Here is a 27,177-nt window from a genome sequence, read left to right as displayed (position 1 = left end):
AAAGTCTTTCCTGATCCCAGCTCTGTTCATCTTGGCTTCTTTTAAAAACACAGCAAGCAAGGGTTACTCCAAGCGGAGTCTCCCTTTTTTCCAAAAATTGGGCCCCACACACACCCACCCCTTCAGTGGCAGCAGTTGTGCCCCAGTTGTACACTTCACAGCTACATTTGCATCAAGCACATTCAAAAATACGCTATTCTTAACCGTCCCCAGGATGACACCGGGGTAGGTAGCAAAGTCTTTCCTGATCCCAGCTCTGTTCATCTTGGCTTCTTTTAAAAACACAGCAAGCAAGGGTTACTCCAAGCGGAGTCTCCCTTTTTTCCAAAAATTGGGCCACACAGACACCCACCCCATCAGTGGCAGCACTTGGGCCCTAGTTGCAAACAGGATGTTTTGATTTGCATCAAGCACATTCAAAAATACGCCATAATTAACCGTCCCCAGGATGACACCGGGGTAGGTAGCAAAGTCTTTCCTGATCCCAGCTCTGTTCATCTTGGCTTCTTTTAAAAACACAGCAAGCAAGGGTTACTCCAAGCGGAGTCTCCCTTTTTTCCAAAAATTGGGCCCCACACACACCCACCCCTTCAGTGGCAGCAGTTGTGCCCCAGTTGTACACTTCACAGCTACATTTGCATCAAGCACATTCAAAAATACGCTATTCTTAACCGTCCCCAGGATGACACCGGGGTAGGTAGCAAAGTCTTTCCTGATCCCAGCTCTGTTCATCTTGGCTTCTTTTAAAAACACAGCAAGCAAGGGTTACTCCAAGCGGAGTCTCCCTTTTTTCCAAAAATTGGGCCACACAGACACCCACCCCATCAGTGGCAGCACTTGGGCCCTAGTTGCAAACAGGATGTTTTGATTTGCATCAAGCACATTCAAAAATACGCCATAATTAACCGTCCCCAGGATGACACCGGGGTAGGTAGCAAAGTCTTTCCTGATCCCAGCTCTGTTCATCTTGGCTTCTTTTAAAAACACAGCGAGCAAGGGTTACTCCAAGCGGAGTCTCCCTTTTTTCCAAAAATTGGGCCACACAGACACCCACCCCATCAGTGGCAGCACTTGGGCCCTAGTTGAAAACAGGATGTTTTGATTTGCATCAAGCACATTCAAAAATACGCCATAATTAACCGTCCCCAGGATGACACCGGGGTAGGTAGCAAAGTCTTTCCTGATCCCAGCTCTGTTCATCTTGGCTTCTTTTAAAAACACAGCAAGCAAGGGTTACTCCAAGCGGAGTCTCCCTTTTTTCCAAAAATTGGGCCACACAGACACCCACCCCATCAGTGGCAGCACTTGGGCCCTAGTTGCAAACAGGATGTTTTGATTTGCATCAAGCACATTCAAAAATACGCCATAATTAACCGTCCCCAGGATGACACCGGGGTAGGTAGCAAAGTCTTTCCTGATCCCAGCTCTGTTCATCTTGGCTTCTTTTAAAAACACAGCAAGCAAGGGTTACTCCAAGCGGAGTCTCCCTTTTTTCCAAAAATTGGGCCCCACACACACCCACCCCTTCAGTGGCAGCAGTTGTGCCCCAGTTGTAAACTTCACAGCTACATTTGCATCAAGCACATTCAAAAATACGCTATTCTTAACCGTCCCCAGGATGACACCGGGGTAGGTAGCAAAGTCTTTCCTGATCCCAGCTCTGTTCATCTTGGCTTCTTTTAAAAACACAGCAAGCAAGGGTTACTCCAAGCGGAGTCTCCCTTTTTTCCAAAAATTGGGCCACACAGACACCCACCCCATCAGTGGCAGCACTTGGGCCCTAGTTGCAAACAGGATGTTTTGATTTGCATCAAGCACATTCAAAAATACGCCATAATTAACCGTCCCCAGGATGACACCGGGGTAGGTAGCAAAGTCTTTCCTGATCCCAGCTCTGTTCATCTTGGCTTCTTTTAAAAACACAGCGAGCAAGGGTTACTCCAAGCGGAGTCTCCCTTTTTTCCAAAAATTGGGCCACACAGACACCCACCCCATCAGTGGCAGCACTTGGGCCCTAGTTGCAAACAGGATGTTTTGATTTGCATCAAGCACATTCAAAAATACGCCATAATTAACCGTCCCCAGGATGACACCGGGGTAGGTAGCAAAGTCTTTCCTGATCCCAGCTCTGTTCATCTTGGCTTCTTTTAAAAACACAGCAAGCAAGGGTTACTCCAAGCGGAGTCTCCCTTTTTTCCAAAAATTGGGCCCCACACACACCCACCCCTTCAGTGGCAGCAGTTGTGCCCCAGTTGTACACTTCACAGCTACATTTGCATCAAGCACATTCAAAAATACGCTATTCTTAACCGTCCCCAGGATGACACCGGGGTAGGTAGCAAAGTCTTTCCTGATCCCAGCTCTGTTCATCTTGGCTTCTTTTAAAAACACAGCAAGCAAGGGTTACTCCAAGCGGAGTCTCCCTTTTTTCCAAAAATTGGGCCACACAGACACCCACCCCATCAGTGGCAGCACTTGGGCCCTAGTTGCAAACAGGATGTTTTGATTTGCATCAAGCACATTCCAAATCAACAAGCATTTACTCTCCCCAGGATGACACAGGGGTAGTAAATTCCTTCTGGATCCATGACTTGTTCATTTTGATGAACGTCAGTCTGTCCACATTGTCACTGGACAGACGCGTGCGCTTATCTGTCAGCACACACCCAGCAGCACTGAATACACGTTCAGAGACTACGCTGGCAGCTGGACACGACAAAATCTCCAAGGCGTAACTGGAGAGCTCTGGCCATTTTTCTAGGTTTGAAGCCCAAAAGGAGCAAGGCTCCAGTTGCACAGTCATGGCATCGATGTTCATTTGGAGATACTCCTGTATCATCCTCTCCAGCCGTTGAGTATGTGTCAGACTTGTTGTCTCTGGTGGCCTTGCAAAAGAGGGTCTAAAAAAATTATGAAAAGATTCCATAAAATTGCTGTTACCGGCACCAGATACGGTCCTACTGGTACGGGTAGACTGTTGAAGATGACGAGACCGTCCCATGTTTGTCAAGTTACAACTGGGAGATTCCCTCCCTGCACCTGCACGGTTGTTTGGTGGAAAAGCCGAGCTAAGATCGAGTAACAGCTTCTGCTGATACTCCTGCATACGTGCGTCCCTTTCTATGGCTGGAATTATGTCACAAAATTTGGACTTGTACCGGGGATCTAATAGTGTGGCAATCCAGTAGTCATCATCACTTCTAATTTTGACAATACGACTGTCATGTTGGAGGTAGTGCAACAAAAAGGCACTCATGTGTCTTGCGCAGCCATGCGGACCAAGTCCACGCTGTGTTTGTGGCATAGAGGTGCTACCCGTTCTTTCTTCCTCTGACATCTCCCCCCAACCTCTTTCAACTGAAATTTGACCAAGGTCTCCCTCATCCGCTGAGTCTTCCATGTCCATGGACAGTTCGTCCTCCATTTCTTCATGTTCTCCTGCACCTTGCTCAACATTTCGCCTGCTACTATGCGCCCTTGTCGATCCCTGTTCCCCATGGTCCCATGCCTGCTGCGTTGGTGATGATGAACGTCTGGACCTTGGTGATGTTGTTGTCCCTTGCGCATATGAATCCTCCTGTAGTTCCTCCCCTTCATGTTGTCCCACCCCCTGACTCCGAATAGTGTTTAGCGTGTGCTCCAGCATGTAAATGACTGGAATCGTCATGCTGATAATGGCATTGTCAGAGCTAAACATATTCGTCGCCATGTCGAAACTGTGCAGAAGGGTGCATAGGTCCTTGATCTGAGACCACTCCATCAGGGTGATCTGCCCCACCTCTGCATCTCGTTGGCCCAGGCTATACGTCATGACGTATTGCACCAGGGCTCTGCGGTGCTGCCACAGTCGCTGTAACATGTGGAGAGTTGAATTCCAGCGTGTCGCCACATCGCATTTCAGGCGATGAACCGGCAGGCCGAAAGACTTCTGGAGCGATGCAAGTCGCTCTGCTGCGGCGCTTGAACGGCGGAAGTGAGCTGACAGTTTTCGTGCCCTGTTCAGAAGGCCATCTAGGCCGGGATAGTGTGTTAAAAATTGCTGGACGACAAGGTTCAACACGTGAGCCATACAAGGTACGTGTGTCACAATGCCCAGGCGAAGTGCCGCACCCAGGTTTGCAGCATTGTCGCACACGGCCTTACCAGGCTGCAGGTTGAGTGGAGACAACCATTTATTAAACTCGGACCGCAGAGCTGACCACAACTCCTCAGCTGTGTGACTCTTATTCCCAAGACATGTCAAGCTAAAGACCGCCTGATGCCGTTGCGCTCTGCTGCCAGCATAGTAATGAGGCGTGCGTGATTCCTTCTGCGCAGTGAGAATGCTGGTGGCCTGACCAGGCAGGCTTGGGGCGGAGGTGGAGGACCCAGATGAGGTGGAGGATGCAGAAGCTGTGGCGGAACTTGGACAGACAGAGGATTGACACACAAGTCGTGGGGACGGCAAGACTTGTGCAGCAGACCCTTCACCATCTATCACCATAGTTACCCAGTGCCCAGTTAGCGACATGTAACGTCCCTGTCCATGCTTACTGGTCCAAGTATCGGTGGTGAAATGCACCCGTTCACACACAGAGTTTCTCAAGGAAGCGGTGATGTTGTGTGCGACATGCTGGTGTAGCGTGGGCACACCTTTCTTAGAGAAGTAGTGGCGACTAGGCATCTGGTACTGGGGCACAGCGACAGACATAAGGTCTCTAAAATCCTGTGTGTCCACTAGGCGGAAAGGCAGCATTTCGGTAGCCAACAGCTTACAGAGGGATAGAGTCAACCTCTTAGCTTTGTCATGGGTCGGAGGAAGTGGCCTTTTATTTGACCACATCTGATGGACAGAGATCTGGCTGCTGTGTGTAGACGGTGTTGAGTAGGGTGTCCCTGGAAAAATGCAGGTTTGTGAGGAAAGTGCAGGCGGAGACATGATGTTGCCTTCATCCAACGTTGGTGCTATCGATGTCTGAGAGAGCTGTACACACTCACTTGTTTCCCCTTCCAAACCAACTGACGACCTTACAAGCAAACTGCCTGTTGCGGTTACAGTGGTGGAAGTTTGGCGTGGAAAAACAGGTGTGACAGCTGTCCCCACAGTCCTAGAAGATGAAGAGCGCGCGGATGCACTGGAAGGGGCGGGCGGTGGATGGTTCGCTCTTGCAGCATTGCAGCACAGTGAGCTTCCCACCGGGACCTATGATATTTATTCATGTGACGATTCATGGAAGAAGTTGTCAAACTGCTGAGGTTTTGACCTCTACTAAGAGAATCATGACAAATTTTACATATCACATGATTTGGGCGATCTTTTTCTATGTCAAAAAAGGACCAGGCTAGGCAAGGCTTAGAGGCCATGCGACCTGTTGATCCACCCCGAATAATGCTCATAGGCAGAGTGGTGGCTGAGGATGCAGTTGTAGACGTGCTACCAGTGCTCCGACTCTGTCCAGGAAGGCGCAAGGTAACTTCGTCGTCGGTTGCATCCTCCTCCACCGCCTCTGTTGACCTCCTCGAGTGCCAGACTGGGGGTTGACAGTAGGTGGAATCTAGAACTTCATCATCAATTGTTGTGTTTGCACTCCCCTCCCCCTCAGACCGAGCCTCTTCTTGCCCTGACCGAATATTTAAGTTGTCATCCCAATCGGGTATCTGCGTCTCATCTTCATCAGTATGTTCCTCATTGTCTATAACCACAGGTGTTACAGTTTGTGACAAAGGGTCAACATTATGCTCAGAAACTTGGTCCTCACGGCCTGAATCAGAGTCACAAAGGTTCTGGGCATCACTGCAGACCATTTCCTGTTCTGTACTCACTGTAGCTTGGGAGCAGACCTCTGATTCCCAGGCTATAGTGTGACTGAACAGCTCTGCAGACTCAGCCATCTCAGTTCCACCATACTGTGCAGGGCTGATGGAGACTTCAGAGCTGGGAGAAATCAAGTGTGATTGGGATGACAACTCAGAGGACTGGTGTTTTTTGGATGCGGTACTTGAAGTGGCTGAGAGGGCACTTGTTGGACCACTTGAGATCCATTCAAGCATTTTCCTTTTTTGCCCATCATCTACCTTTCTTCCTGTTGTTCGTGTCCGTAAAAAAGGGAGCACATCGGATTGTCCACGGTAAGTAGTAGACATCTTACTTTTTCTGGTAGATGGTCTATCTTCAGCAGATGATAATGGAGCTTTGCCACTTTCCCCACAGACAAAACCTTTTTTGCCTTTTCCACCACGCCTCTTCCCCTTTCCACCAGCATCTGTCATTTTGCCACTCATGTTGATTGCGACAAGATTGTGGACTGAAAATGTGGTAGTAAAAATTGAGAGGTGGTGAAGATTGCAGTGGTGGTCTAGCTTTATTAACAGCAGAATAATAAAGAATAAATATCCCTGACAATGCAACTTAGTTATAATGAGTTGGAGTGTGCAACGCAGGCAGATGCGCTCTGCAAATGTCTTGGCACTAGTGGGACTATAGCAAAGTCCAATAGCCACGTATAGGATGCCACTAGGTACACTGAGTGTTTGCTAGTATAATGGCTAAGTTAAAATTAGTTGGAGTGTGCAACGCAGGCAGATGCGCTCTGCAAATGTCTTGGCACTAGTGGGACTATAGCAAAGTCCAATAGCCACGTATAGGATGCCACTAGGTACACTGAGTGTTTGCTAGTATAATGGCTTATTTATAATTAGTTGGAGTGTGCAACGCAGGCAGATGCGCTCTGAAAATGTCTTGGCACTAGTGGGACTATAGCAAAGTCCAATAGCCACGTATAGGATGCCACTAGGTACACTGAGTGTTTGCTAGTATAATGGCTAAGTTAAAATTAGTTGGAGTGTGCAACGCAGGCAGATGCGCTCTGCAAATGTCTTGGCACTAGTGGGACTATAGCAAAGTCCAATAGCCACGTATAGGATGCCACTAGGTACACTGAGTGTTTGCTAGTATAATGGCTTACTTATAATTAGTTGGAGTGTGCAACGCAGGCAGATGCGCTCTGCAAATGTCTTGGCACTAGTGGGACTATAGCAAAGTCCAATAGCCACGTATAGGATGCCACTAGGTACACTGAGTGTTTGCTAGTATAATGGCTTATTTATAATTAGTTGGAGTGTGCAACGCAGGCAGATGCGCTCTGCAAATGTCTTGGCACTAGTGGGACTATAGCAAAGTCCAATAGCCACAGATAGGATGCCACTAGGTACACTGAGTGTTTGCTAGTATAATGGCTTACTTATAATTAGTTGGAGTGTGCAACGCAGGCAGATGCGCTCTGCAAATGTCTTGGCACTAGTGGGACTATAGCAAGGTCCAATAGCCACGTATAGGATGCCACTAGGTACACTGAGTGTTTGCTAGTATAATGGCTTACTTATAATTAGTTGGAGTGTGCAACGCAGGCAGATGCGCTCTGCAAATGTCTTGGCACTAGTGGGACTATAGCAAAGTCCAATAGCCACGTATAGGATGCCACTAGGTACACTGAGTGTTTGCTAGTATAATGGCTTACTTATAATTAGTTGGAGTGTGCAACGCAGGCAGATGCGCTCTGCAAATGTCTTGGCACTAGTGGGACTATAGCAAGGTCCAATAGCCACGTATAGGATGCCACTAGGTACACTGAGTGTTTGCTAGTATAATGGCTTACTTATAATTAGTTGGAGTGTGCAACGCAGGCAGATGCGCTCTGCAAATGTCTTGGCACTAGTGGGACTATAGCAAAGTCCAATAGCCACGTATAGGATGCCACTAGGTACACTGAGTGTTTGCTAGTATAATGGCTAAGTTAAAATTAGTTGGAGTGTGCAACGCAGGCAGATGCGCTCTGCAAATGTCTTGGCACTAGTGGGACTATAGCAAAGTCCAATAGCCACGTATAGGATGCCACTAGGTACACTGAGTGTTTGCTAGTAAAATTGCTTAGTTTAAAAAAGTTGGAGTGTGCAATGCAGGCAGACATGCTCTGCAAATGTCTTTGCACTAGTGGGACTATAGCAAAGTCCAATAGCCACAGATAGGATGCCACTAGGTACACTGAGTTTTTGCTAGTATAATGGCTTACTTATAATTAGTTGGAGTGTGCAACGCAGGCAGATGCGCTCTGCAAATGTCTTGGCACTAGTGGGACTATAGCAAGGTCCAATAGCCACGTATAGGATGCCACTAGGTACACTGAGTGTTTGCTAGTATAATGGCTTACTTATAATTAGTTGGAGTGTGCAACGCAGGCAGATGCGCTCTGCAAATGTCTTGGCACTAGTGGGACTATAGCAAGGTCCAATAGCCACGTATAGGATGCCACTAGGTACACTGAGTGTTTGCTAGTATAATGGCTTACTTATAATTAGTTGGAGTGTGCAACGCAGGCAGATGCGCTCTGCAAATGTCTTGGCACTAGTGGGACTATAGCAAAGTCCAATAGCCACAGATAGGATGCCACTAGGTACACTGAGTGTTTGCTAGTATAATGGCTTACTTATAATTAGTTGGAGTGTGCAACGCAGGCAGATGCGCTCTGCAAATGTCTTGGCACTAGTGGGACTATAGCAAGGTCCAATAGCCACGTATAGGATGCCACTAGGTACACTGAGTGTTTGCTAGTATAATGGCTTACTTATAATTAGTTGGAGTGTGCAACGCAGGCAGATGCGCTCTGCAAATGTCTTGGCACTAGTGGGACTATAGCAAGGTCCAATAGCCACGAATAGGATGCCACTAGGTACACTGAGTGTTTGCTAGTATATATGGCAAAATTATAGATGGAAAGGGAGAAGGGGAGGGGGGGAGAGAGGAGGCTGTAATTGACTACAAGGGTATGAGTTATGAGTGATCATAGGGATAGTGTTACATAAGTGGAAATACCTATGGAGGACCGGATGTGTAAGCGCATACCTTATACAAACCTATAGAGTGCTGATGGGTGAGAGTGTGATGTTAGATATAAGACATCCTATAGTGAATAGTGAGCCGTAATCAAGTGCAACAGGGATATTTCACGTGACTATGGGAACATGGAAGGTAAAGAAAGGGGAGAAAAAACTGTTAGACAAGGTAATCAGACATAATGTAACCAGTTGATCAGACATGACAAACATGACAAATAAAAAACAAGGAAGAATGGAACTCCATACATAGTGGAACCATATATAGTGTGAACACGAAAAAGAACCGGGCGTTAGAAAAAATGTGCACGGCCCAATGAATCAAGTCGGTTCTTCATATTCATGGTTTAAGCCCTTGGGTTCCAACGTGCCCAGAGTATATATCCAGAAAGATTCCCTTTCTTTGAGCTTCCTAATTCTATTGCCTCCTCTGCGTATGGCTGGGACATGTTCGATGACTTGGAATCTTAATTGGGCCACTGTGTGATTATGCGTCACAAAATGGTGTGGGACTGGTAATAGAATCTGCTTACAATGTATTGTTGACTTGTGCTTAGCACAAAAAAAGGGAATCTTTCTGGATATGTACTCTGGACACATTAAAACCCAAGGGCTTAAACCGTGAATATGAAGTACAGACTTGATTCATTGGGCCGTGCACCATGTCACCATGTGTGCAATTGCATTGTCCAATGGCTCACAATGGTTATGCGTTTTCATTGGATGGATAATCGAAGCCATGTTTTTTTCCTTTCTCTTGGGTTTGTTGTGTGAGTAGCCTATAGGATTAAGTTAGTTACCGCAGGCAGTGGATTTAGCTTCCTGTCTTTGGTCCAGTGGTAGATTGATTGTTTGGTCTATGAGCTGTTATGGGTTTTAATCCAGGTGAATGCCCATGGGCTGCCTATAACTGTGTGAAATATGTAGTTTTACTGGGCTGGGATGAGAGAATCCATCGAAGCATGGTGTAGGGATTGTGGTTCCTGTGTGCTAAGAAGAAAGGCTAGCACCAGCCAGAAAGCCCCATTACAGCCAATAATCAACCGCTAGCCGCTGGAACTCGTTGCTCTAGATCATGTCAAACTCTCACCAAGCAGGAATAGATACATTAGCCCACCATCCCACCCAAAGAGCAACTTCTGCTGCGCAGCTGGCTTTCTAGGCAGCAGCGCTATTGTGATGTCAGCGGGGGACATTGTGACAAGCCAGTGTTCCGTCACTTCATGTTGTGCACTGTTCAAACGGAAAATACATCAACAGGCAGACTACAGAAAAGCTTACTGACAAAGGATAGAGAGGGGCTTTCTCAGAGGGCTTTTTACAGTTTGTCTATTCCCAATTAGCCGTTTAAGTATGCTTAATGAAAGTACTAATTCTTTCATAGGCCGCCCATTCTTAGTATTTGACGTTCCTTATATTGCGGTATCAGGCTTCGCAGCAGGTTGCAAAACATTCATCACCCATGACTGTCCCCAATTGGGCTCAGAAGCTAAATGTCTATCATGACCTCTCTTTTTGAAAGTCCAAGAGCAAGCAAACTCTTCCTCCAGGAGAGGGAGCCAACAGATCACTAAAGACATCATCATTGCTCAAAGAAAACACCGAAAAACAATGGAAGCTTTAATTGGAGTGGAATCTGATAGACAGCACCTGATGCCAAGTCTGCATCTTCTAACACCTGCAGTCACTGCAGCAGCTGAATCCAATGTGTCCAAAAGGGATCTATTCTATTCAATTGCAAATGATCTAGATAAGACTGAGAATAAGATACTGCACGGGACATAGCAGAGTTGGTCAAGTTGAGTGGAGATGAGTTTGCTATTTGGCACAGCTTTTGCATCAATAAAGCAAGTAAAAGGTGTGAAAGATAAAAAAAAAGGGTGAAAGTGTGAAAAGTGAATTGGCCAAATTGAGGTGCATATAAAGTTTTTGCTTTCTTTCAATTCACTAATGAGGCTCATTTGAATCAGGTGAATTGAGTTCTGCTTTTGGAAACTCGGTTAAGAAGGGGTGCACCGGTCCTGGAGGTACTGCAATACCAGGTCAATGCGTGGAGTGGACAGAGCAAGATTTTTTCCATCTCCTTGTTCTAAAAATCCATTTAATATATGGTCCCTAGAGAGGGGACGTATCAGATATTAAACTGATAAGAACAGATTTAATTTTTTTTTTTTCTGTTTATCAGTAGGACTTCAAAATAACAAAGGTGATCGCCTCCCGTTGCCTGGGAACCGTCCAGGCACAAGAGGGCTATGTGTCACCAGAAGGCGCACACACTCCCTCAAGGCCGGCAGACGTGCAATCCCAGGCACCTTCCAGTACCGACCAAGGTAGCGTCCTCCGAAACTACACTTGATCTTAGCCAAAAGGCCGAGAAGCTATAACCCGAATTGGTTACGGCCTTGAGTGGCACCCTGGCCTATACCGGACACATCTTAGGGAGAGGGAGACAAACCCACGCCTACAGAAGACATTTTGTCACCCAAGCCAAACCCTTGAAAAGGCTGTTTTGCAGAGCAAAAACAAGGAGAATGGTACTTTTTGCAGCCGCCGCCCACTGCAATGAATCTGAATAACTCCTCCTTTTGGGCACAAGCACCTCCCCTCCCCCTTGCAGTCTTTCCAATTCATGATACAAAAAGACGGACGGACAGGACAGGACAGGACCATCTGCCTGACTTTCCGTCACTGCCACCCTTTGCCATCCTTGCCCGTAGAAAGCCCTTTCATCATCCCCAAACCCTAATCTTTTCCCTTCCCTTCCCAGCTGCGTCTCACTCCCTTTCATTAGGAAGTGAGCGCAGCCTTTTCTCCGTTCTGCACATGCGCGACGTTAAACACAAATGCGCAGGCGTGCGTTCCATTAGCCTCACTGCATTCCATTCCCATACAGGAAGTGGGCACAGCTATTACTACGGTCGCACATAAAAGAACCCACGGCCACCACTGCACATAGCTGACTCCACCACAGGACACCCACTTCTACACCAACGCAGGTAAGACAGGATCGGCACCTCTATGCTCCCGTTACAATCAGGCTCAGTCACCATGTGATAACGCTCTCAACTCTTTAGTTGCAGGCTCCCCTTGCTTCACCTCCACTGGCTGTGCTGCCATTTCCTCTCCCACCTGGAAGTTATACTTTATTCCACTATTTTCCTGTTTCTCTCTTCCCCCTTTTCCCATAACCTACTTTTATCTGCATTTGTGGGGTATCTATATGCTATTTACATCATAGTTTTATTCATTAATATGGAAGGGAAGAGTGCCCATGAGAGTGTTGAACTGCGGAGAGCAAAAGATTAAGCTGCTCCGATTTGCCACCATTGATAAGCTGTTCTCAGTAGATACACATGCTATCCAAACAGCAGCATCCACCATTGCTTCAGCCCACCCATTCAGTGACAGCTCACCAAGTCAGCCAGAGGAGTGGTGTAAGGAATTACACGTAGGCACTGACTCCACACCTTCACATCACAAGAAGGGGGTCTACAGGCTAGTGCAAGAATACGAGCAAGTCTTCAGCAAACATCCGCTAGACTTTTGAAAAATAAAAGGGGTCAAACACTACATCCCCACAAGTGCACACCCACCCATCAAAGAGAGATATAAGCCAAATCTACCTGCACATTACCAGTGTACCAAGGACATGTTGAGCAACATGAAGGAGGCTGGGGTTATCCGTGACAGTTGTAGCCTCTGGGCAGCTCCGTTGGTCCTGTTAAAGAAGGACAGCACCACTCCCCTGTATTGAGGAATAGCTAGCTGCATTGACAACTGCAAATTATTTTTCTACCCTTGATCTCACTAGTCACTATTGGCAAGTGTCCGTTGCTGAGGCAGACCGGAAGAAGACCGCCTTTGCCACCCCGATGGGTCTCTGCGAGTTCAAAAGCATGCCCTTCGAGCTGTGCAATTTGCCAGGAACCTTCCAGAGGCTGATGGAATGCTGCTTGGGACACCGAAACTTTGAAACGGTACTGCTATACCTTTATGATGTTATTGTTTATTCTAACGCAAACAAGATTTTAGGGTGTATAAAAAGGGAGATTAGATCCGATGATCCCAACGTATTGTTACCCCTCTATAAATCACTTGTAAGGCCACATCTGGAATATGGGGTAAAGTCCTGAGCAGGTTGATAACCATTGGTTTGAGCATGGTAGGGTGTAGTACGCATCTTCCTGCATCGGTAAAAGCTGCAGAAGTCCTTGAAGATTTCCGCTTCAAAGGCAGTGCCTTGATCTGTGAGGACTCTCTCTGAGTAGCCATGAGGTCTGCATAAGTGTGCTTGGAAGACCTTCGCTGCAGTATGGGCCATTAGATCTTTGACTTGTACCACAACCATAAATCTCGAGTAGTTGTCTACCATCGTAAGTGCATACGTGAGCTCACCTCGATATTCTGCAACAAAACTCCCTTTTTCGATTTCAGTTTCAGCAAACACTCCTCTTCCTGTAGAAAATATTTATCATTACCTAAGACAGTCATTCTAATGCATGACAATATTAAGGCAATTTAGTTAAAACTTGTTTTAACTCACCTTTAAGGGGATTGATGTATTTCATGGTCAATCCAGGTTTGTCAGTGATGGCACTGACATAATGTATGGCGTCTTTTTCGGGCGTTATCCTTTGCCTTTTCATTGTGAAAATCCAGTTGCCTATATCAAAGCAAATTCTACTACTTGTAAAGTATGCAGAAAATGAAATGTAGAACATATAACATCAACTGCTTAGGAACGCATCATAGGTTAGTACTTAAAAGGATATTGTCATGTTCTAGTCATAATGCAAGCTGGACATTTTTCATGTTACCCTGTAATCGCCGGCCTGTTCTAATGCTCACAAGCCAAGATATAGGCTCAGCTGCTAAGGCTTCCCTCTGCCTTCTGAATGAAAATTGAATATGTCTGGCTCACTGTGTATATAGCAGGTGCTCAGAAAAAATAAGAGTTAATTCAATAGAAATAGCTCTGGCACACTATAGTGATCAATAACGTAAGAAAAGAACTCTTAGAATGCTGAAAATTCTTTATTTGTGCAAAAGGATAATTCATCCAACGTTTCGAGCTTGTTTTTAGGTCTTTATCAAGGATAAAGTTATCTAAGATCATAAAGGGTTACAAAACCATATAAACACGTAATTAGTACATAGTACAACATAACAGTACAATATATTGCTACTTGAGAGTACAATGGGTCAAATGACCATGATGCACATACAAAAAAATTTTCCAAAGCCATAGTGAAAACATTTGTACTGAGGAAAGAAAATTTCCACATGACCTATCTGGAGAAACATTCTGGATCAAACAACCAAAAATAGTCAAGCAGGTAAATACACACCTATATGGATAACAGGATGATATGTGTTCAATTGTATAGCGTCATTGCCATTAAGGTACAAATGGAAAACTTGCAATCCTATATAGTGAAGGAAATGAACACATATCATATCAAAGAACACAGGAACATGGGTGTGAGAAAAACCTCAATGTTTATACTTTGTTCTTTATAATGGTGTGAACATGTATATGTCTCAGTACCTTATGAACTTGAGAATTCTAGTGAGTAGATGATGAAAGCCTATTCCAGAACTGGAATCGGTAAATAATTGTAGGTGGAATCTAAATGAAAAGATGGTACAAGTGTTATCATGACACGTGGGCTATAACACAATGGACCGTGTGACAAAGAAGAAAGGAGAGAAAGAAGAGGAAGAAAATGGAACTACCTGTAACATTACGTGATAGTCACTGGTAAGTATCACTTGACAATTCAGGTGAAAAAGGATTCCTTTATTAAAGGGTTCTCAGTCGCCTCAGGATCATGAAATACTAGGGTAAATGATATGAGAATGGGTAAGAAGCACCACTAAAGGAAATATGAGATGCAGGACATATATCTATAAACCCCTGAACTACATGATAGAAATAAAAAGAAGAAAAAAGAAAAAAAAGAAGAAAGAAGAAGAACACATAGAATGCGGAAAGAGAATGGGTACAACTACCTGAGTTACTGCAGGGAGGCCCCTGGTAGGTATTGTGAGGGTTAGTGGAATTCCTTCACTGAAGGGTTCTCAGTTGCCTCAGGTTCGTGAAAAATGCTATAGACAAATAATGCCCGGAGAAAAGGGGTTCATATACAGCGAATAATGGTAATACAAGGTACATGTGTCCCATGTAATAGTATAAATATATATATATTGTACTAAGCTCTACACCAGAAATAGAAAGTAGTCCCTCTGCCTTCTGTCTAGGTGCCCTGAGTTATGTCCTGTAAACTGTCACAGTGACCTAGACACACATGTGTAGTAGGGGAATATCCCTGCTGAGATGCCAGTGCTAGAGCACTCGTTTGCTGTGGAGTTGAACGCTATGTGAGCAGTTCTTACCTTCAATGAGCAGAAGTCTCTTTTTTCAAATTTCAATATCTCTGTGGGTATCTGGCAGAAATATGGAATACTCTTTACTGCTAAGACCCTGTACACCACTCCCACTAAAGGGGGCTTTACACGCTGCGACATCGCTAATGCGGAGTCGTTGGGGTCACGGAATTTGTGACGCACATCCGGCCGCATTAGCGATGTTGCTGCGTGTGATACCGATGAGCGATTTTGCATCGTTGCAAAAACGTGCAAAATCGCTCATCGGTGACATGGGTCTCCATTCTCGATTATCGTTACTGCAGCAGTAATGATGTAGTTCGTCGCTCCTGCGGTAGCACACATCGCTCCGTGTGACACCGCAGAAACGAGGAACCTCTCCTTACCTGCCTCCCAGCCGCTATGAGGAAGGAAGGAGGTGGGCGGGATGTTCCGGCCACTCATCTCCGCCCCTCCGCTGCTATTGGGCGGTCGCTCAGTGACGTCGCTGTGACGCCGCACGGACCGCCCCCTTAGAAAGGAGGCGGTTCGCCGGACACAGCGACGTCGCCGGGCAGGTAAGTATGTGTGACGGGTCTGGTCGGTGTTGTGCGGCATGGGCAGCGATTTGCCCGTGTCGCGCAACAGATGGGGGCGGGTACCCACACTAGCGATATCGGGACCGATATCGCAGTGTGTAAAGTAGCCTTTAGTCACATGACCAAGACTGTATCTGTGTCCCTACAACACACTTGAGACAAATGTGTGTGTGAGCCTGCATTGTGGGGTATATATAATATATTATAGAGCTGGGAAGGATCATTCTAAGCAGTGAGCTGTTCCAGTATTTGTAGGAAAATACCCAGTAGAAGCATCAAACACAGCACCAATACCTCCCATCAGTATTCCACCACAGTGCCATGTAACCCATGCCCTACACTCCCATCTACACCAATACTATACAGGCACAAACTAGTATATCTGACTAAAAGCCCCCAAAATATGAAGAACGGCCTATAGTTGAGTGTGGATATAAAATCTATGTGAGCAGAGCTAGAATAGAAATCACTGATCGCATTGAAGTCATTCTGACCATAAATCACCATGATATCAAGGTGAGGAGTTGTGTGTTACTGCTGGGAGGAAAGGGTTAACAGTGGAATATTAAGGTGCATTTCTGTGTGCAGTGTTACTAGTCAATGTAACAATTCAGTATGAGCTGCTCTTGGTGCCGGGGGAGGGAGATGCTCTCCTGAGCAAGATAGATGGGGAATGAACATGATATCTATATAGTGTAAGGCAGGGGGTCTCAAACCAGGTGATCATGTCTGATCAACTGGTTACATTATGTCTGATTACCTTGTCTAACAGTTTTTTCTCCCCTTTCTTTACCTTCCAGGTTCCCATAGTCACGTGAAATATCCCTGTTGCACTTGATTACGGCTCACTATTCACTATAGGATGTCTTATATCTAACATCACACTCTCACCCATCAGCACTCTATAGGTTTGTATAAGGTATGCGCTTACACATCCGGTCCTCCATAGGTATTTCCACTTATGTAACACTATCCCTATGATCACTCATAACTCATACCCTTGTAGTCAATTACAGCCTCCTCTCTCCCCCCTCCCCTTTTCCCTTTCCATCTATAATTTTGCCAGTACAATATTAGTTTACATTAGGCACACACTCACATATTCCTTTCCTTAGTGATTTATTGTAATTCACATTCACATACAATTCTCTATGCCTGCCCCATTACTACATTCATACCTACTTGACCCTATCCTGATACCCCTTGTCTCACCTTGTTGGTCCCTACACCTGTTATCATGTCCTTTCCTGTGTCTGTCTTGTCACACAACACATTTTAGCATATAACTTGTGCTCCTTATTACCTGTCCTGCCTATTAGAATTATGTCCATTATGTCCATGCATGGCCCAATGAATCAAGTCTGTACTTCATATTCATGGTTTAAGCCTTTGGGTTCCAATGTGCCCAGAGTATATATCCAGAAAGATTCCCTTTCTTTGAGCTTCCTAATTCTATTGCCTCCTCTGCGTATGGCTTGGACATGTTCGATGACTTGGAATCTTAATTGGATCACTGTGTGATTATGCGTCACAAAATGGTGTGGGACTGGTAATAGAATCTGCTTACAATGTATTGTTGACTTGTGTTTAGCTCAAAGAAAGAGAATCTTTCTGGATATGTACTCTGGGCACATTAGAACCCAAGGGCTTAAACCGTGAATATGAAGTAAAGACTTGATTCATTGGGCCGTGCACCATGTCACCAAGTGTCCAATTGCATTGTCCAATGGCTCACAATGGTTATGCGTTTTCATTGGATGGATAATCGAAGCCATGTTTTTTTCCTTTCTGTTGGGTTTGTTGTGTGAGTAGCCTATAGGATTAAGTTGGTTACCGCAGGCAGTGGATTTAACTTCCTGTCTTTGGTCCAGTGGTAGATGGATTGTCTGGTCTATGAGCTGTTATTGGTTTGAATGCAGGTGAATGCCCATGGGCTGCTTATGACTGTGTAAAATAGTATTGATTCATGATGGATTTCAGACTACATGTAGATATCTTCAGTCTTTCTATCCACATCATTTAAATGAACATTATCCATGCAGCTTGAAATTCATCCAATAAGAGAAGCAACCTTGTACAACCAATCTGATAAGGGCACAGTATATCCTAAGGGAAGGTTATGGCTATAAAAGGGGACTTCTTGGAGTCACCAGGTTGTTGATGGATGTTGCATGATCTAGTCTAAGCTCTTAAGAGCTGGCTAGGGGATCAGAACCAGGATGCCTTGTGGACTCGGTCTAGGGACTTTGGCTTCAACTAGAGGATCACTTGGCTACATGGCTTCAATCTAGGGGCTTCAATTCCGATTGGAGATCATAACCGCAATCTAGGGATTTCGACTCCGGCTGCCAGGATTATACCATATCATCATACCAGAGACTACTTAAGGAAGAAACCCAGGTTGGCCAATTTTGTCACCTGGCTACAGACTTTGCAGACCTCAGCCAGCTTCCTAAATCTGGCGCTATTCTATTGTCGGTGGGTGCCCGACAAATTACACAGCTATGTCAAATTTTGGTTTATGAAACTTCAAATCCAGTGACTGATTATTATGTTTTCTAATGTCCTGATTTAAAAAAAAAAAAAAATATTTTTTTTTAACCATCAAATATTGATTTTGTACAATCCATGTGTGAAGTTACATACAAGTGACATGAACAAGAAAAATACTTATTGTAACCAAAAATATTCACAATTTTATATATAAAATACATTTATTTATTGTACAGTCATTCTGCAACTTTATTAGAAATTTATTCTTGCACTTTTTCCTTTTCTCTAGATCCCCCTTTTCTCTTATAGAAGGCCTGTGGATCTTCTCTGTGAAGCATCCGGCAATCATGTTCACGTTTCATTTACTTTGGTATCGTCGTTCCATCTCCTTGATATTCCGATGAAAACCTTCTTGTTCTTCCCACCAGCACCAAGGTTTTCAGACAAGTAGTCCAAATAGGAATGTAAAAAATGTAACTTCAAATTCATTAGACAACCCAAGGCTTTGAAACGTTTCAGCATGTTCTCCACGATGGACTTAAATTTTGATTCTTTGTTGTTACCTAGAAACGTATTTATTGCTTCTTTCAAAGAGTCCCAAGCCCTTTTTTCAACAGTTTTCATTATTGTTTAAAACACGTCATCCTTCATTCATGGGTTTCTGAATATCCGAACCCACAAAAATGCTTTTGTGCTGCCCCTGTGCCAGCAGCCGCCGTTGGTCGGATCCAGACCTTCTAAGAGAGTGGCTCGACCCGGGGGTCTCGCGGACATGTCGAATAAAAGGAGGAATGTAGATGTATGGGCTAGGCCGTATTAAGTTTGTGACGCCACCAACGGTGTGTGGTGAGGTGGGACACCACCGCTGCCGTTATGGGATACCCGGGAGAGATGTAGTGGCAGCTGGATGTTAACCCCTCCGTGTGTAGGGATGATTGCCCCGGGGCCCAGTGTCTTTGTGCAGGGTATGGTGATGGCAAGGGCCGGCGCGCCTGAGCAAGCAGGGGGATGTTTGGTTACTCACAGTAAATGAATCACACGAGTCTTTCGGTAAACCAAAGGTGCTGGTGGCCTGCCGCCCCGGCCAGTTGCATTCAGGTCCCCCACCCAGGCTGGTGCTCGCTGTCCTTTACTCTGCACTTGTTTTTGTGTATGGTGGACTGCCTGGTCTGGAACTCAGGAGTCCGCTCCCGGCTGGATATGGCCTAAGGAGCCGTGCCCGCAGGCGCTGGCCCGTGGGATCTAAGGGCCCTGGCGGTGGCCTTATCCCTATCAGTGGGCTGTTGTCTTCTTTGAGGGACTTTAGGTGGGATAGGACCTATAATCCTGCCCTCAATCATTTAATTAGCTAGGCCGCTGGTTTCGGTCCTGGCTTCAGTGTCCTAGGTGACTAGGGTTTCAGGTCGGCTGTGTGTTTCCTAAGTGAGGAAAGGTGTTGTGCGGGGGCCTATCTGTAACTACCTGGTTTTGCCAGGGCATCACACCTTCCTTCAGACTTGATTCTGACAGTCCCTGAAACTTGGTACACAGGTACTTAAACATCTCTCCTTCTTTCAGTAGCGCTTTCACAAACAGCTTCATCAGTCCAAGCTTACAGTGGAGTGGTGGCAAGAGAACTTTAGGTGGGATCAACTAAGCTTTATGCAACAATGTTCTTGAGTCCCGGTTACAAAGATGTTCTTGTTGGCCAATTTTTTTTGCTCCAGTGAAGAGTCCTAACCTGGCTTTCCAATTCACACAAAAAGCATGTGTTCTGCCTTCTTTTACGTAATGCTGTGAATCTCTAGCATACAGCTAAACCCTAGTTCACATTTCAAATAAACAGACTGTGGAGTTCAATAGCCTTGATTTATTAGCTGGTAACGTGAACTTGATTGCAGTATACATGGAATATACAGTGAATATAGGAATATCCAAGATGCAGTTGAAGACAGAATACGGTATATCCAAGATACTGTTTTATACGGGTAAAAACTATAACAAGAAAATGATTACAGTCAGTACAGTGTTAATACAGAGTTAACATAGCATAACAGTACATGAGATGCAGTTCTTACGAGAATGTAGGTGAAAGGTCACTGCATCTGCAATACATAGAAATCTTATCTAGACAAACAAGACAGGGATGACACTAAAGGTGTAGAAGTACAATGTACAATGCATTTACTACACTCTTCCATCTAGGATTCTATCACTAACACATGTAATTTGCTTTGCTCACCGGATTACACTAGGCAGGGGTGAATGTACAGAGAGGTAAGTCGGCATGTCCTTTCCTGACAAATCCAAAGAAAAAATGGCTGCAGGCTTCTTCTCAGCTCAGGGAGGCATTCCTTACCCAGAATACATTTAGCTTAAAGGGAAACTCAGCAATTCAAAAGAATAACAATGACCTCTAGGGATTGTAACAGAAATTTCAATGAATGACTATTAGCAGGCTGCCATGAGGCAGAACAGCATGGGTATTTAATATATCCTCCTTGCTGCCCAAGAAGCAATGAGAACATTTTTAGACCACCACATATTGACCATCCATGCTCCTTGTAGTTAAGTTTCTTGAGAATAAAGTCTAAATTCTCACAGCTTTCTTCCAAGTGCATAGCATGTGTGACGCCCTGGACTAGCCAGGTAGTCACAAACACAAAATCACACACACCCCCTCCCCTGGATAGTCTACATCAGTCACACAAAATCCTTGTTGCCTCCTCCAGGCTCTGATGTCCACACCAGGTGGGGCGGAGCCAGGCGGTTGGCCCCACCCACCGAGGAGTTCACAGGCCCGGAGGCGGGAAAAAGCAGTTAGTTTAGTTTTGTAGTGGAAAGTGAGAGGACAGAAACTGTTAGTGTCTGGGTAGGAGCCCAGGCACTGTCAGCAAGGTCGGCAGACGGTGGTGGCCGTCTGCAGGAGGTGGTACAAGTCAGCTGAACCGTAGGACCGGGGACGGGCGGTGACCCGAGGGGAACTGAACCGGTGAGCGGATCTGTACCAAGCACAAAGGCAGGGCCATTGGACCCTGACCAGGCTAGGAGCCGCCGACATTGGTCAAATCCGAGAGTGACCGGAATCCCAGGGGTTCCCTAACACCCAAGACCCGACAGAAGGCAACCGTCCACACCGTGAGGATAAAAAGCCACCGCCATAGGCTAGAGATCCAAGGGCCAGCGCCTGCGGGCAAACGGGCTCCCTCGGTACGTACACCCCAGCCATCCAGCCTCCCCGTACCGCCACCGGGCCCCGGGATCACCAACCCCTACCCACGGAGGGGGAACCAACATCCTAGCTGCTCCCTGCCATCGCTCCCGGGATCCCCGTCACCAGCAGTGGTGGTGCCCATTATCACCACGACCTGTGGGTGACGTCACTAACTATCTCCCCAAACAAACCACCCCCTTTTCACTCGTGGGCGAGGAGCGCTGCTCGAGTCCCCGGATCTGGCCCTCCGCTCGAGCCACCGAGCAGCAGCAGCAGCAGAAGTCCCCGAACCCGAGCGTAGCGTGCGTGGCCCCTCTGCCCGCGACACATGCCCTACACACACTGAAGAATACTTACTGCCATTGAGCAGTAGCACAGCTTTCAGACTTTTTGGATGAAACAATGACGTGTCTCCACTCGCTCACATTGTACTTAATGTTACATTTTCCATCAGCACAGGAACATCGCTTGAATACACTAGAGCACCATCTTCAGAAAAGTATGGAGGGAATCTTTTCAGAATTCTAACCTTTTGGAAACCTATTGTCACGCTCTCCGGGTCCCCTGCTCTGCCCCCCGGCTCACCTGCCACGCTCCCCGGCTTCCCTGCTTCGCTCCCCGGCTCCTCTGGCAGACATCCCCCGCTCCACGGTCTCCAGCCTCCACCACCTGCGGTCCCCAGGCGGCCCGGTCCCCGCTCCCGGCGCCCGTCGGCAGCCCTGCTCCAGGCCGGCTCCCCTGCTTCCTATACACCGCTCCCTGCCCTGGCTTCTGGCACCCGGGCCTCGCGCATGCGCATTAGGGCGCGCGCGCGGGCATTGACTCTCTCTTAAAGGGCCAGCGTCCACTGACAGGAAATTGAACACACAGGTACAGGGTATAAAGGGGTTTAATGTCCAAGTGGGCGGGGCCTGTTCTTCGTGTTTCCTAAGCTAGGAGTCAGGTCTCCTTGTGTCTCTGTGATATACTTACCTATCTCTCTTCTAGAGCCGCTCCTGCCTCGCCATCCGGTCCTGCCGATTCCCGAACCCCGAACGCTGACTATCTGCCATCCCGTCAGTCCGTACCATCTCTGATCCCTGTGGTGACCCGTCCTCTCGCTCCATCGGTTCCGGACTCTGCCTGACATCTCGGCCTCCGAACCTGAGCTCCGTCACCCGGACTACCATCAGTGACTCCGTGGTCCCAGGGACTTCTCCATTCCACTCTTTTGCACGGACTGTCCTGCTACCCGTAGTGCTCCGGCTACCGGACCCCTTGCCTTCATTAAGGTGTTCGGCCCAGTGGATCCACCTCCTGGGTCTGCCCGTCCACCTGGCCCTAACACCTATAGAATCAGTGTTTGTGAAAAAACTGTACGTGATGATAATTTTTCAATATTTTTACTGAGTCCAATGATCGAAAGTATGAAAAAAATCACATCTTTCAAAAATTTTTACCCTTGGAAACCTGTGTTATTATTACTATGCACGAGCCCTAAATTGTCTGAAAAACAACAAATATGCTGGTTGGATAGACCTTGACCCCACAATTCAACGGCCACAATTAAGGAGAAAAGTGCTAAGAGAGTTAAATTTGCCCCTGAAATAACCCATGATACGGGCCAAGGAGGGACACACCATTTTGATCCGAAAATAGCCCAACACCATGAGAGACGGGCAAATCCGTGAAAAGACAAAGTTCCAAGCTACAACTGACGCAGGATCTACAGCACATACGCCCATTGTAATTGTTCATGATTTCCGGCCACTACGCATTTCAGCCTTCAGGGACCTGGTAATTCGAATGCTATGTCCAGGAGTAGAGATGAGCGAACCGGTCCCGGTTCGGCTCGAGGTCGGTTCGCCGAACGGAGCTCCCGTTCGAGTTCGGCTCGTCGAACGTTCGACAAACAACTCACAACACAACACAAACACATGGGAAAGTGACAAGGACATATACTCATGCGAAAACAAAACAGCTGGACAAGGAAAAAGAGGAGGACACACAGATATAGGCATGGCACGCCATTCTAAAATCATGTAAAACACCGCAAGGTGACTCCAAGCGGAGTCTCCCTTTTTTCCAAAAATTGGGCCCCACACACACCCACCCCTTCAGTGGCAGCAGTTGTGCCCCAGTTGTACACTTCACAGCTACATTTGCATCAAGCACATTCAAAAATACGCTATTCTTAACCGTCCCCAGGATGACACCGGGGTAGGTAGCAAAGTCTTTCCTGATCCCAGCTCTGTTCATCTTGGCTTCTTTTAAAAACACAGCAAGCAAGGGTTACTCCAAGCGGAGTCTCCCTTTTTTCCAAAAATTGGGCCACACAGACACCCACCCCATCAGTGGCAGCACTTGGGCCCTAGTTGCAAACAGGATGTTTTGATTTGCATCAAGCAAATTCAAAAATACGCCATAATTAACCGTCCCCAGGATGACACCGGGGTAGGTAGCAAAGTCTTTCCTGATCCCAGCTCTGTTCATCTTGGCTTCTTTTAAAAACACAGCAAGCAAGGGTTACTCCAAGCGGAGTCTCCCTTTTTTCCAAAAATTGGGCCACACAGACACCCACCCCATCAGTGGCAGGACTTGGGCCCTAGTTGCAAACAGGATGTTTTGATTTGCATCAAGCACATTCAAAAATACGCCATTCTTATCCGTCCCCAGGATGACACCGGGGTAGGTAGATAAAGTCTTTGCTGACCCATGACTTGTTCATCTTGGCTTCTTTTAAAAACACAGCAAGCAAGGGTTACTCCAAGCGGAGTCTCCCTTTTTTCCAAAAATTGGGCCACACAGACACCCACCCCATCAGTGGCAGCACTTGGGCCCTAGTTGCAAACAGGATGTTTTGATTTGCATCAAGCACATTCAAAAATACGCCATAATTAACCGTCCCCAGGATGACACCGGGGTAGGTAGCAAAGTCTTTCCTGATCCCAGCTCTGTTCATCTTGGCTTCTTTTAAAAACACAGCAAGCAAGGGTTACTCCAAGCGGAGTCTCCCTTTTTTCCAAAAATTGGGCCACACAGACACCCACCCCATCAGTGGCAGCACTTGGGCCCTAGTTGCAAACAGGATGTTTTGATTTGCATCAAGCAAATTCAAAAATACGCCATAATTAACCGTCCCCAGGATGACACCGGGGTAGGTAGCAAAGTCTTTCCTGATCCCAGCTCTGTTCATCTTGGCTTCTTTTAAAAACACAGCAAGCAAGGGTTACTCCAAGCGGAGTCTCCCTTTTTTCCAAAAATTGGGCCACACAGACACCCACCCCATCAGTGGCAGGACTTGGGCCCTAGTTGCAAACAGGATGTTTTGATTTGCATCAAGCACATTCAAAAATACGCCATTCTTATCCGTCCCCAGGATGACACCGGGGTAGGTAGATAAAGTCTTTGCTGACCCATGACTTGTTCATCTTGGCTTCTTTTAAAAACACAGCAAGCAAGGGTTACTCCAAGCGGAGTCTCCCTTTTTTCCAAAAATTGGGCCACACAGACACCCACCCCATCAGTGGCAGCACTTGGGCCCTAGTTGCAAACAGGATGTTTTGATTTGCATCAAGCACATTCAAAAATACGCCATAATTAACCGTCCCCAGGATGACACCGGGGTAGGTAGCAAAGTCTTTCCTGATCCCAGCTCTGTTCATCTTGGCTTCTTTTAAAAACACAGCAAGCAAGGGTTACTCCAAGCGGAGTCTCCCTTTTTTCCAAAAATTGGGCCACACAGACACCCACCCCATCAGTGGCAGCACTTGGGCCCTAGTTGCAAACAGGATGTTTTGATTTGCATCAAGCACATTCAAAAATACGCCATTCTTATCCGTCCCCAGGATGACACCGGGGTAGGTAGATAAAGTCTTTGCTGACCCATGACTTGTTCATCTTGGCTTCTTTTAAAAACACAGCAAGCAAGGGTTACTCCAAGCGGAGTCTCCCTTTTTTCCAAAAATTGGGCCACACAGACACCCACCCCATCAGTGGCAGCACTTGGGCCCTAGTTGCAAACAGGATGTTTTGATTTGCATCAAGCACATTCCAAAATTCGCCATAATTAACCGTCCCCAGGATGACACCGGGGTAGGTAGCAAAGTCTTTCCTGATCCCAGCTCTGTTCATCTTGGCTTCTTTTAAAAACACAGCAAGCAAGGGTTACTCCAAGCGGAGTCTCCCTTTTTTCCAAAAATTGGGCCACACAGACACCCACCCCATCAGTGGCAGCACTTGGGCCCTAGTTGCAAACAGGATGTTTTGATTTGCATCAAGCACATTCAAAAATACGCCATAATTAACCGTCCCCAGGATGACACCGGGGTAGGTAGCAAAGTCTTTCCTGATCCCAGCTCTGTTCATCTTGGCTTCTTTTAAAAACACAGCAAGCAAGGGTTACTCCAAGCGGAGTCTCCCTTTTTTCCAAAAATTGGGCCACACAGACACCCACCCCATCAGTGGCAGCACTTGGGCCCTAGTTGCAAACAGGATGTTTTGATTTGCATCAAGCACATTCAAAAATACGCCATAATTAACCGTCCCCAGGATGACACCGGGGTAGGTAGCAAAGTCTTTCCTGATCCCAGCTCTGTTCATCTTGGCTTCTTTTAAAAACACAGCAAGCAAGGGTTACTCCAAGCGGAGTCTCCCTTTTTTCCAAAAATTGGGCCACACAGACACCCACCCCATCAGTGGCAGCACTTGGGCCCTAGTTGCAAACAGGATGTTTTGATTTGCATCAAGCACATTCAAAAATACGCCATAATTAACCGTCCCCAGGATGACACCGGGGTAGGTAGCAAAGTCTTTCCTGATCCCAGCTCTGTTCATCTTGGCTTCTTTTAAAAACACAGCAAGCAAGGGTTACTCCAAGCGGAGTCTCCCTTTTTTCCAAAAATTGGGCCCCACACACACCCACCCCTTCAGTGGCAGCAGTTGTGCCCCAGTTGTACACTTCACAGCTACATTTGCATCAAGCACATTCAAAAATACGCTATTCTTAACCGTCCCCAGGATGACACCGGGGTAGGTAGCAAAGTCTTTCCTGATCCCAGCTCTGTTCATCTTGGCTTCTTTTAAAAACACAGCAAGCAAGGGTTACTCCAAGCGGAGTCTCCCTTTTTTCCAAAAATTGGGCCACACAGACACCCACCCCATCAGTGGCAGCACTTGGGCCCTAGTTGCAAACAGGATGTTTTGATTTGCATCAAGCACATTCAAAAATACGCCATAATTAACCGTCCCCAGGATGACACCGGGGTAGGTAGCAAAGTCTTTCCTGATCCCAGCTCTGTTCATCTTGGCTTCTTTTAAAAACACAGCAAGCAAGGGTTACTCCAAGCGGAGTCTCCCTTTTTTCCAAAAATTGGGCCCCACACACACCCACCCCTTCAGTGGCAGCAGTTGTGCCCCAGTTGTACACTTCACAGCTACATTTGCATCAAGCACATTCAAAAATACGCTATTCTTAACCGTCCCCAGGATGACACCGGGGTAGGTAGCAAAGTCTTTCCTGATCCCAGCTCTGTTCATCTTGGCTTCTTTTAAAAAACACAGCAAGCAAGGGTTACTCCAAGCGGAGTCTCCCTTTTTTCCAAAAATTGGGCCACACAGACACCCACCCCATCAGTGGCAGCACTTGGGCCCTAGTTGCAAACAGGATGTTTTGATTTG

At 46.5% G+C, this 27,177-nt stretch overlaps 1 pseudogene; it reads right to left on the bottom strand.

Moving 5' to 3' along the window:
* Positions 1–10,873: 10,873 nt before the first annotated feature.
* On the bottom strand, positions 10,874–11,079 carry LOC142260761 (U2 spliceosomal RNA; annotated as a pseudogene).
* Between the last annotated feature and the right edge of the window lie 16,098 nt (positions 11,080–27,177).

This window comes from Anomaloglossus baeobatrachus, unplaced genomic scaffold, assembly GCF_048569485.1.
Source record: "Anomaloglossus baeobatrachus isolate aAnoBae1 unplaced genomic scaffold, aAnoBae1.hap1 Scaffold_178, whole genome shotgun sequence".
Classification (NCBI taxonomy): domain Eukaryota; kingdom Metazoa; phylum Chordata; class Amphibia; order Anura; family Aromobatidae; genus Anomaloglossus; species Anomaloglossus baeobatrachus.
This window is presented reverse-complemented; position numbering and strand designations above follow the sequence as displayed.